The sequence below is a fragment of the Zootoca vivipara genome, chromosome 6 (genome assembly GCF_965207765.1).
Source record: "Zootoca vivipara chromosome 6, rZooViv2.hap1.1, whole genome shotgun sequence".
NCBI classification, from domain to species: domain Eukaryota; kingdom Metazoa; phylum Chordata; class Lepidosauria; order Squamata; family Lacertidae; genus Zootoca; species Zootoca vivipara.
The window spans coordinates 12049438-12062003 of NC_142589.1; the positions used below are offsets into that span (position 1 = coordinate 12049438).

General features: G+C 41.2%; 1 long non-coding RNA gene across 1 annotated transcript; it reads left to right on the top strand.

The window, feature by feature from the left end:
- Positions 1–2253: 2253 nt before the first annotated feature.
- On the top strand, positions 2254–9237 carry LOC148685253 (uncharacterized). The gene is made up of 3 exons (XR_015950367.1): positions 2254–2422; positions 5221–5359; positions 8644–9237. It is a non-coding gene; the product is annotated as an uncharacterized LOC148685253 (long non-coding RNA).
- Positions 9238–12566: the final 3329 nt, after the last annotated feature.

The following is a 12566-nucleotide window of genomic DNA, read 5'->3' on the forward strand; positions in this document are numbered from 1 at the left end:
TGCATAGTAGGACTTGCATGTACAAGTACAGAAATAGGAGCTGGACCTCAACATAAAACCAGGAGAGGATGATGGAAGCCAAATTGTCTTGGTGGTTTACAACAGAGATTCTTATCTATGTGATTTAGAAGTCTCTAAAGTAAAGTCCCACTATATAGCGTTAATGCACATTGGCCTTTCTTCACCCCACAGCAAATACCGGTAATAGTCTGTGGGTAATCTTTTCCAAGACTGCAATGTTCCTAATTTTCTTATACTATGTTTGCAAGGATAGATTGTTCAAAAGTTGCCATTGTTGTACTACTGTTTGCCTGACAGCAGCCAGTAAAGATGTTAGAAGTTCCTTAGAATGGAAGCCCTTGTCTGAGCCCTGAAATAAACGTAGTATTGATTGATCTAACACAGGCATCCCCAAACTGTGGCCCTCCAGATGTTTCGGCCTACAACTCCCACGATCCCTAGCTAACAGGACCAGTGGTCGGGTAAGATGGGAATTGTAGTCCAAAACATCTGGAGGGCCAAAGTTTGGGGATGCCTGATATAACAGATTATCATGTTGCACTGTTATATCAAAGTATCATTGTAAGGCAAAGACAGAATAGTGAATAAGGAACTGTCCTCTTAAATCAAGACATATAATACATGATCCCCCCCATTATTTCAAATCCAGGATTGTGATGCAGCACTACAAATCTTCCAATGGCAATGGCCATCTTAAATTTTTATTGTATATAAGAAGACCTAATTGCCTCAATTGTTTCAGCACGTCCAGGAAATGCATATTCCTCTGACAGTGTATCCATGCCAGAGGCAAAACTTGATTTTTAGTCTTATCCACATACCCATTGATGAGGCTGTGGAGTTTGTGTAGATAAGCACAAGACTACAGGATGTGTTTCAGGGGCTGTGTGCCTATGTTCAGGCTATGCTATCAGATCCCTCAAGTGTCCCAATTTAATCAGGACACCCTGAATTGACAGAAGCTGCTCTGACTTCTGATCCCAATTCAGGATGCCCTGATTTTCCCAGAGGCCACTAAGCTGTGCTGCGTCCCAAAATGCGGCATGGACTGGAGCGATCTTCCCAGAGGCTGCTCTAGGCCACGGGAAAGGAAGAGGTCAGCAGCAGGTAAGGGGCAAGCAATGGAGATGGGGTGGGGTGTGCACTGAATTTTTGTCACAAAATGTTGAAGGGTATGCCAGCGCGGGTGGCCCTGTGGGTTAAACCACAGAGCCTAGGGCTTGCCAATCAGAAGGTCGGCGGTTTGAATCCCCACAACTGGGTTTTATTATATATATATATATATATATATATATATATATATATATATATATTGCTGTTTTTTGTCACATCTTTCCAATTTTATTACTTTTTCTCTTTTTCCTTTCTCTTTATTTTTTCCTTGGACTTTCTTTTTTTCCTTTCCTTTCCTTTTCTTCTTTCTTTTCTTCTTTTTTGTCTTGTGTTTGTTTTCAGAGTTTCAGTATATAATTTCATGTATATTATTTGCATTTGTATTTGTGTGTTTTTTGTGACAGATGTGTTGATTTTGTTAATTTTGTGGTTTGTATGTAATTTTTTAAAATAAGAAATAAAGCTTTTTTAAACTCTTAAAAAAAAAAACTGGGTGAGCTCCCGTTGCTCTGTCCCAGCTCCTGCCAACCTAGCAGTTCGAAAGCACATCAAAGTGCAAGTAGATAAATAGGTACCGCTACAGCGGGAAGCTAAATGGTGTTTCCGTTTGCTGCTCTGGTTTGCCAGAAGCTGCTTTGTCATTCTGGCCACATGACCTGGAAACTGCACGCCTGCTCCCTCGGCCAATAACGTGAGATGAGTGCCGCAACCCCAGAGTCGGCCACGACTGGACCTAACGGTCAGGGGTCCCTTTACCATTATGCCCTAACAACAACCAAGAAATACATCAATGGGTCGAATAGACGTTCCTTTGTGGGGCTTTCTCCATTGTGCACATTCATATTTGAGAGATGGACAAGGGAGAAGAAAACGACAGGGGAGCTGTGCATTATGCAATTCTGGCATGGATATAGGAAATGATGAAATTCGGGAAGCATAGGACACTGTGCAGTGAAGGAGAGGAACAGGAGACCACACAGCCTTGGCAAGGTGCGCCCTGTTCTCCACATCAGCACAAGATGACTAATTGCCCTCCCCAATGGCACTTGGTCTTAGTCCAGAAGGAGGTTGTATCACCCAACAGAGCTGAAGCAGAGCTCTATAAAGAAACAGAGAGCACCATCCTGAGCACAGCAGGGACCAAAGGCAACTCTTCCTCACCTCTATTCTTTTGTGGAGGACACTCCAGTTCTGACACATCATGAAGTCATGTCTTATCCTGCTAGCTGCAATGCTGCTGGTTTCGACGCTTAGCGGTTTGGATGGTGAAGCTAATCTGGGCCACGTAGTAAGTGATGTTAAATGTTTGTGGGTGTCTGTATGTGGGATGGTACGTGGGTGTGAATTGGTTCCTTGCTGTATAGGGCGAAGATGCGTTCAGTTGCTGGTCCTAAAACTAAATAGGGTGTGAGTAGAAGACGAGAGCCTGGGTTGTATCCAATGGTTGTCCTACGCAGAGCAGACCCATTAAATTAATGGGCATTACTGCATCTACGGTATTGAGTACATCAGTTTCTCTGTATTTTATGCCACCTTCAGCATCTTAGCTCACTATGGTTTTTTTTTTTGCAAACTACAGGCCTCAGTTTTCTCACAAATGTCTGATGTTGGTCCTGCACATAAGAAGATATGGAGAACCAATGACCCATCTACTCTAGCATCCTGTTCTTCCCACAAAGCAGGAGCCAAGCACAAGAGCAGTCTCCCCTCCTGCAGTTTCCATCCATTGAGTTAAGGCTGCCATATTCCCCAAAGTGAAAGTTGCCACATGGAGTTCCTGGAATCTTTTTGCCGATTCGGCGAAATCCACCCAGATGTCATTTTGACAGTACAATTCCCTGGAAAACCCAGATACGTGGCAGTCCTAATTTGGATGCATTTCTGCCTCTGACTGTGGAAGCAGAGCAGAGTCATCCTGATTAGTAGCCATCAGAGTAGACCCACTGCAGTTAATGAGCATGGTTAACTTAGAACCTTTAATTTCCATGGGTATCCTCTGACCAGGGCTTAGCTAGATTGCAACTCTTTGTCTAACACTTCAATTACAAGAGCTGGTTAATTTATAATTCAGAAATCCTGGCAGGAAAAAAAAATTAAAGCGAGAGAAAATATAGAGCTATGATTCTTTTCATAGAATTGTACAGATGAAAGGGAGCTAAAGTATCATCAGGTCCTGTCACCTGCGATGCAGGAATCACAGCTCCAGAATCCCTAGCAGACGGCCATCCAGCCTCTGCTTAAAAACCTCTGTTCTCAAACAGCTCTTGCCATCAGGAAGTTTTTCCTGGTTTTTAATTGGAATCTCCTTTCTTGCCTTTGGAATCCACCGGTTGGAGTCCCACCGTCTCCCTGGAGCAGCAGAAAACAAGGCTGATCCTTCTTCCATGTGGCATCCTGCCAAGAGGTCCATCCCACACAATGTCAGAATCAGGCCAGCGCCCTCGCCCTCCCATTGGCAGGCGTCTCCTCTATTGTCATTTCTGTGCCCACTACAGATGTTCCACTTTCGACAAAGCTCTCTTGGATTTTTCAATGCTTTCATGGGTGTGCTATTGCTCTTTTACAACTGCTTCTATATTTCATAATTGTGTTTGTGTGCTTTAAACGATTTTATATATAGGTTCATTTTTCAAAAACTGCTTTAATATGTGTAACTGTTATATATATGGTATTATACTGTAAGTCACTTTAGGAAGTGCTTGGTTAATAATAGTAGTAGCAACAATGAAAAACAACAACCCACCTATTCCCAGATTTCTCCTTGTGTGGCAATGTCCCTCCTTCCCCGTGAAATAAGACGCAAGGCACAATGAATAGATTTAAGTGGGTGAAAAGGCCACAACTTTATTGGTTACGCATGTTGAGCGGTATTGGCTTAGGCATTGGAACCTAACCGACTATATCTGACTGCAACCCGTGTGTTGCAGTCTGGGAGAAATTAACCACCAGAAAGGAGCCCAGTGGTGTACATCTACCAGAACTCCTCCTGTGGCCACTGTTGCCCTGACCTCACCAGGCTCTGGACCAAGCTCCGCCCCCGGAAACCTTTAACGGAATACTTCTCCAATTTCTGGGCAGATGATGATGTAATCTGCCCCCCTTCTTGTTATTATGCAAATTTCCAATGCCTAACCGCCAAACCAAAGTTGTGACGAATTGCTATGAGGTAGGCGAAAAAACCATCTTGGCTAGCCCAAGTGGGAAAAGTCCTACCAGGCCCTGGCCAACCAGGCGAACAACCGAAGTCCATAGCAGCTTCAGCCTAGCCTAAAGGGTGGGTGGGCAGGTGAACCGATTGGGCTGGCGAGCAAGGGGCAAAGAGGCAGAGTTCCCGCCTCCGGCCTGTTTAAAAGAGCGCAAGCCCCACCCCCTGGCCGACCTCATTGGTCGGCCGGGTCTGACGGAGGCGGGAACACCCAATCACGAGGGGGCTAAAGAGGGTTGAGGGGGATGGCACATCAATATGGGAAAGTTTCGAGAGGCACCTACTCCAGATGCTAAACCTAACCTGCCTACTTTGTCCTACTACAGATCAGGGCTACTTGCAAAACATTGACCCGACAGATCCCAGTTGGGCACAATCCCTCCAGCTCCAGCTGGGACCCTCTACCGAGTCACCCTCCTTGAAGCAGACATGGAGCATGGGATGATTCGTGACGCCACCTGTCAATCAGAGCAACCAGCAGCAGGGAAAGAAAACGTGTTTTGGAAAATAGTGTTGCCTAATAATAATAATAATAATAATAATGGATTCCCCCCCCCCCAATCTGGCTGGGTTTCCCCAGCCACTCTGGGCAGCTTCCAACAAAATATTAAAATACATATAACGGGGAAAAACAAGGCAAAAAATGTTTTAACTAACATATAACATTGTAGAATGACATATCTACTATTGTTCTAATAGGGGGAAATAATGTTAAACAGGTCAGTGTAGAGCCATCCTTGGATACTTTTCTGTTCCTCTCCCTCTCTCTGACCATTCAGCTCTCTCCCCCACCCAGACAGTCTCATTCCAAAAGGACTGCTATTGCCATGAATCTCTAAACAGAGAAAAAAACCCTATTTTTAAATATATATTTTTACCAGGGCAATGGCAAACACATCTTCAAGCGCAAGGTTGTCTATATGAAAGACAAGCTTAAGAAAGCGGCCAAAGAAGACGCCCTAGGAAAGGCTATGGTAAAAACTTTGTTTCCTGCTGACTCCGTTGATGATGATGATGACGGTGAGGACCTAGACAACCTTATTATAGAAGTTAGAAGAAGTACAGTGGTACCTCTACATACGAATTTAATGCATTCCGAACGCACATTTGTAAGTTGAAAAAATGTGTAAGTCGAATCCCATAGGAATGCATTGGGAGAAAAAATCCGTAAGTCGAAGCAACCCTATCTAAAAATTTGTAAGTAGAAAAAAAATCCTATCTAAACCGCATCCAAGATGGCGGACGGAGCTCCATTCGTAAGTAGAAACATTCGTAAGTAGAGGTACCACTGTAACTCTAAATGTACTGTTCTCTCTCTCTCTCTCTCTCTCTCTCTCTCTCTCTCTCTCTCTCTGTGTGTGTGTGTGTGTGTGTGTGCAATCTTATTTTTATTTTATCAGGGCAAATGTCCGCTATCCAGCCAAACTATTTGGGTTAAATGGGATTACTTCCTGACTGGCCAGGCAGCTCTTCTGAGCATGCTCAATGCTCTAAGGCCACACCTGCACAGGGTTAGCTATTCTATGGGTATGTGTAAGCAACAGCAATGGCTAGCACACAGTCTGTGTGTAAATAGTGAGATTTATTCCAAATAGACAAAAACAAAGGCAAGTAACCACAAGAAAGACTGCAACTTCCTGCTCAAGACCACTAGTTAATCAGATGATGACTCATCTAGCTCTCTAGCGTGAGTCCACCTCCTTTTATTCCTACGCTCGAACAACGCCCTCTGCCTCTCTCTCTGTAATTGCCATTTCCTCTTATCCTGTAACCCTCCCCTCCTACGTTCCTGTAACTTTAAAGAACTAGGAACAGACTCGGACAAACTCTCTTCTGAGGTTTGAGTTATTTCTGCCATTTGCTCACCCCTCCCAGCCAGTTCCTTTATCAAAGCAAGCCTCCCTTCCAGTTCCGGGCTATCAGCCAAGTCGACAGCTGAGCCTCATTAGTTATCGGCTCTAACCTAACAGTATGGCTATCAGTGAAAACAACCCAACAGACAATCTCTGAGTAGGAATGGCAAGAGACACATATGACTTCACATGTTGAATCCCCGTGTATTGGGTTGTTTTTTTTGTTTGTTTTTTTGGAACTCCCAATAAGTCATCTCTGGTCCTGGTGAAAATCAGTTTGGCTTCTTCAAATAAATTTTGAGGTCCCTTGCTTGGGCTTTTTCAGGTGTTACTCGCCCCCACCTCCATGTGTGGAATACTCTCCCCAGAGCATAATCTTTACCTGTTTTTCGGTGCCAGGCAAAAACATTTGGCTTCTTAAGGGTGGCATTATGACCTGTTTCAATGGGAAGCTGTATTTTTAGTTTAAATTGGATCTCCCAGATTGTTTTTAATGGATGCCACTTTGGGTCACCCTATGAGAAAAACAAATAACACATGGCACTTAAGGTTTATTTTATTTATTTTATTATAGTTTTTATTTTAATCAGTACAAACACCAAACAAAAAAATACATGTACATCAAAAAAACCATAGTAACAATAATGAGACAAATTGACAGCACAAATTTAGATACAGTAATATCCCTATGCCTACTCCTTGTTTATCACCACTCCCCCCCCCCCTATTTCCCACTGTTACCCGCCTTTTCTCTTAGATATTCGTTCCAAATTTCTTTGTATTTATCCATTCTTCTTTTACATCGACAAGAAATTCTTTCGTATGTAGCTAATCTGTCCATATCAGCAATCCATATGCTCAGTGGAATCTTTTTGTGACTCTTCCAATTCATCAAGACAAGTTTTTTTGCTTCTAATATTGCATGGTGTAACCACTTTTTTTGGCCCCTTGAGATCTTCCAAGTTTCCCGAATATTATTTAGAATTAAATTCAGTTCCCCCAAATAACAATTTCTTTTTATTACTTTTGATATAAATATCCTCACCTCGCTCCAGAATGGTCTGATTGCCGGGCAGTTAATCAACATAAGTATTAAGTTCGCATTTTTACTCCCACATCTCCAGCAATTATCTGCACTTGTTATTTTCTTCTGATATAATCTTGCTGGAGTCCAGTGGATTCTAAATACTATTTTCTGTTGAATAAGTCTAAGTCTTATATCCATAGAGGATTTTTCTATTGATTTTATACTTGTCTCCCACATATCATTTGTTATCTGTACTCCTAGCTCTTTACTCCATTTTTGTCTTTCATATTCTAAATCGTATTTCTTCCTGTTAAGTAAAGTTTTATATAGTGCAAGTGTAGGATTTTTTGTTTTTGTTGCAGAGATTAAATCTTGTAACAACATGGGTGTTTCCGATGCTGCTATAGCGTCAGGGCCAAACTGCTTTTCTAGCATATGTTTCAATTGGATATATTGCCAATGTGTTTCACTGGTTAGACCATATTTTACTTGCAAAATCTTATATTCCACAAATTTGTTGTTCTCATCAATTAATTGATTCAGTGTCAAAACACCTTTTTTCATCCAGTTTTGCCAAATTATTACTTGATTTCCAATTTTTAGTTTTGGGTTGGCCCATATTGTTAATTTCTCATGCTGATAAGGGTCATCCTTATTATTTTTATTTGTGTTCATCCAAATTTTATAGGTGCTTGAATAGTCTCCAGATTAATGGGATATTTCTTATAGTTAAAGCCACATTTGGTTATTTTTTGAAAATATAGGTTGGGAATATATATTAGTAATCCTCTAAGAATGTATAAATATTTACTTTTCTCAATGCTATTGCTTCCAGTGGCAAAAGCCACCATGGTGGCTTTTGTTCTAATAAATCTTTATATTTTTCCCAAACCTTGAAAATCGCCTTTCTTATTATATGATTCTGGAAGCTTCTATGTACCTTGGCCTTCTGACACCACAAGCATGCATGCCGACCAAATCTGTTGTCGTGTCCTTCTAAATCCAATAAGCCTCCTCTTTCTTTTAGATGTGTTAATAATTTATATTTTATTCTTGGCTTCTTGCCCCTCCAGATAAATATTGAAATATCTCTCTGCCACTCTTTAAAACAGTTCACATTACTTATTACCGGGACTGATATAAATAACATTTTTGGCAATACATTCATCTTTATTGCTGCTACTGTACCTAATAGGGATAGATTCATTCCTCCCCAAATTTCAAATTTTCTTTTTATTTCTTTCATATTTTTCATAATTATATTTAAATATATTAATATTTTTTGCTGTTAACTACATTCCCAAATATTTCATATATATATATATATATATATATATATATATATATATATATATATATCTGTCACCTGCTGTAACTTTTTAAAATCTTTTAAAAACCTTAACCTCTCTTCTTTATACAAATAGGGCTCATTGGTTAAGAGGGTACCTCAGTCGTCCACAAGATGCCAAACTTCAGTGAAGCCACATAAGACAATGAGGCTATGCAACAGAGTAGTCCTCATTGGGGATGTCCCTCCTCGGCACCTCAACCCAGAATGCGGAATTCCAGATTGAGCTAAAGATAAATTCCTTTGGACCCCAACCCACCAACATATCTGAGGAGCATGATGCTTATAGATTCGGTTCAGCTCCAGCTTTCTTTTGAGGGAGGGGTGGGCAGTAGTTCCTCATTCCACATAGGGAACTACCCTTAATATAACTGCAAATAACGAAGCATTCTTTGTTTTAATTTCTGTTGTGTAACCAATGATCAGAGTAGTGATTAATTACCACAACAGTGGAAAAGGCTTTTAATAACTTTGATGTTTTCATTTATTTTCCTCCTTGCCACTCTTTGCTATATCTGTATATAACACGAGTGAAATGCAAGTAATAAAACATGCTTTGTTTTAATTTCTAAAGTATAAGCAATCAATTGTGGCAAGAGAAGAAAAGCTTTAAATAACTTCAATTGATATTTTGTTTTCACATAATTAATAAAGAGGGCATTGCATCGCACATCACTCCTTTGTCTATTTTTTCCTAAATGTGTCATTTCTGTTAATTTTAAAGCTCCCAGGAGAGGAGAGGGGATTATTTATAGAGAAAAAAGCTGATAATGCTTAAATCACAATTAAACTAAAAGGTGAAACAGGACAATTTGAAGCTTGCATTCTTGGGGGTGAGCAGAGCCTCAACAGGTCCCCTCTGAAACCCAGAGACAGACATTCTGAAGGGACCACAGCCATGGAAATTTTCTACCCACCTCAAAAAAAAAAAATTAACACCAGCAAAACAAATCAAAAGCATGATACATCAGGTCACTCATCAGGTAGACTCATAATCTGGGGAACTGGGTTTGTGCCTCCGCTCCTCCACATGCAGCTCCTGGGTGACCTTGGGCTGGTCACACTTCTCTGAAGTCTCTCAGCCCCACTCACCTCACAGAGTGTTTGTTGTGGGCGAGGAAGGGAAAGGAGAATGTTAGCCGCTTTGAGACTCCTTAGGGTAGTGATAAAGTGGGATATCAAATCCGTTTCTCTGAACCAACAGATAAGTATCCCCTCTTCTCTGTGTTCAAATTTAATTTAATTGAGAGAAGTGCTTTGAATAAAACACAACTTATTTCAATTCTCCTCTGGGATTTTTACATTTTTAGCCAGATGTGCAAGGATATCACAATCTAATGATTCCTGTCATGCAAAAAGTCTGATAAGCAGTAATGAGTCTACGTCAGCTTTTTGTATGTTTAATTACAAGAAAGTGGCAGTAGTCCAGGTTCCCAGCTTGAAAACACAGTAAGCGTGGGTAATTAAAAATGAGGATTTATTGCAAAAACAAACCGATAGCTCTGGACAGCTCTAACAAAGCCTCCAGCATCATTACTCAAGATGACCCTTCTGAAGACTTCTTCCGGCATCGACAGAAGATATCATCAACATCATTCCAAACCATGGTTCGACAAGGACTGCATCGGTGCAAAAAAAAGCCCTTATAAACGCATACCAAGCATTTGCTTCAAATGCAACTCACTCAGCTGCATTAGTTCTCCTCTACCATAAAAGGCACTATAAACAGGTGTTGGCGCGCGGGGGGGGGGAGGAAGCAGTAAGAAATAACTGGACACATGTCATCCAGGCAGCTAAATCCAATAATTCAGCCCCGTTCTGGAATGTTATAAAGCTCTCCCAAACAAACAAACCACTAATGGAAGAATCCTATATAATGCCAAGGACTTGGGAGTCACACTTTAGAGAACTCTACAAGGATAGAGCAGTGGGGAGAGGCCAAATCCCTGAAAGTATAGTAGACCTCCCAAAATGGACCCCTGTAACAATGTCAGAGATTGAGAGTCTGGTAGCCCAACTGAAACATGGGAAAGCAGATTTAATACCCACAGAGGCCATTAAAAATATTTTGGACTTTTGGGCCCCAATCTTAGCCTCACTTTTCACTGGCATAGACACCTATGGATATATTCCTGGAGACTGGGGACTATCAACCATTGTCCCAATATATAAAAAGGCAAAAAAAGAGATGATCCTACCAACTATAGACCAATCAGTCTTCTCAACATAATAAGTAAATTGTATGCAAGACACTTGCAGTGGAAATTCAAAGACTGGCTACAACTAGAAAACAACTTGGAGATGAGCAGGCGGGATTCTGAGAAGGTCATTCGACCATCGACCCATGTTTAGTTCTCCAACATCTAATAGAGAAGTACTCATCTAGTAAAACTGCTTCTCTTTATGTGGCCTTCATTGATTTCAGAGCAGCTTTTGATTCTATCTCCAGAACAAAGCTATTGGAAAAACTGGAGACCTCCACACTAGATAGACGTCTGCTATACCTAATAAGCATGTTACATGAAGGGACCTCATTAAAAGTGCATTGTACCTCCCAGGGCCACTTATCCAATGCAATAGAAACTGAGAAGGGAGTCAAACAAGGATGCATACTGGCCCCATCCTTGTTCAATTATTATATAAATGATATGATCCCTTATCTCCGCAATATAAATTTACACCCTCCAAAACTTGCAGGAAATCATATTTTGGTGCTGCTGTATGCAGACAACACTGCAATCCTCTCTAGAACACTGATTGGCCTTAAAAGAGCCATGAAAACACTCGCTGCATTTTGTAAAGAGAACCAATTGGATCTCAACTACCAAAAAACCAAAATCATGGTCTTTGCCAAGAGGCCCAAATCACATTTATGGTACATTGACGGACATAAAATCTGTGGGATGGAACACTGGGGCAGACAAGTCACAACAGTTCCTAGAGTGTCCACTAAGAGGAACTCACCTGGAGGAACACCTGACCAAGGCTCAGTTTCCTGTTCCTCCAGACATGCAGATGAGATGGATTAGCTGGCAGATAAAAGCCCCTAGCTAGCAGCCATTCTCTCTCTTAGCCATCTCTTCTTCAATGGGAACACATCTCCAGAGAATCTACAGTTAGGATGGTTCTCTCTTTCAGCCTGTTGCCAAAAGAGAAACCAGATGGAGCCTTACTCTACTAAGTTTGTAACTTTTCTACGTAAGCCTGCCTTTCTGAGATTATGTTGTTAACTCAGGATGAACCTGTAAGTAAACTCTATCTTATTTTATGAACACTGTGTTGTGTATTTCTTTTAGGAGGGACAAAGGGGATTTGCCAGGAAGTTTAATATTGTTGTATAGGTTTTAACAAACCTAAACACACACGTCTTGCTGCGCACAAAAGGGGAATGTCACTCTGCTGATATTGGAAGCTAGATAACACAAGCTTGGATAGGATCTATCTAATAATATATCCTAATCCACATCCCTAACATTCCCACAAGATCGAGCAGGTCACCTGCTTTAAATACCTGGGAATAGCCCTTCACTCATCGGGAAGTAGAAAAACCCATGGTGACTACGTTGCAGGGAATGCTAATACCATCCTTAGGTACCTTAGGTCCAAAGGTGGACATTACATACCAGCAGCCCTCAAGTTGATTGAGGCCAAATCGATTGCACAACTGTTGTATGGTGCCCAATAAGGCCCCTTTGCCAACTGCACTCCATTAGAATTGGTGCAATCCAAATTCTTAAGATCTGCTTTACAAGTACCTAAATATGTTTCTAATGCCACCATACGCCTCAAAACTGGATTCATAAGAATCGAGGCCAGAGTGTGGCTTGCCACTCTTAATTACTGGCTGAGACGAGCCTTCTTTCTGAGCGGCCTTGCTTTCTTGACCATTAAAGACGATTTCCAAGCAACATGGAAAGGAGCAGTGGAAAATAGAATAACAACTTTAGGATTTAATCCACAGATCTTACTTGCCATGGGGTATGAAGAAGCAAAAAACAA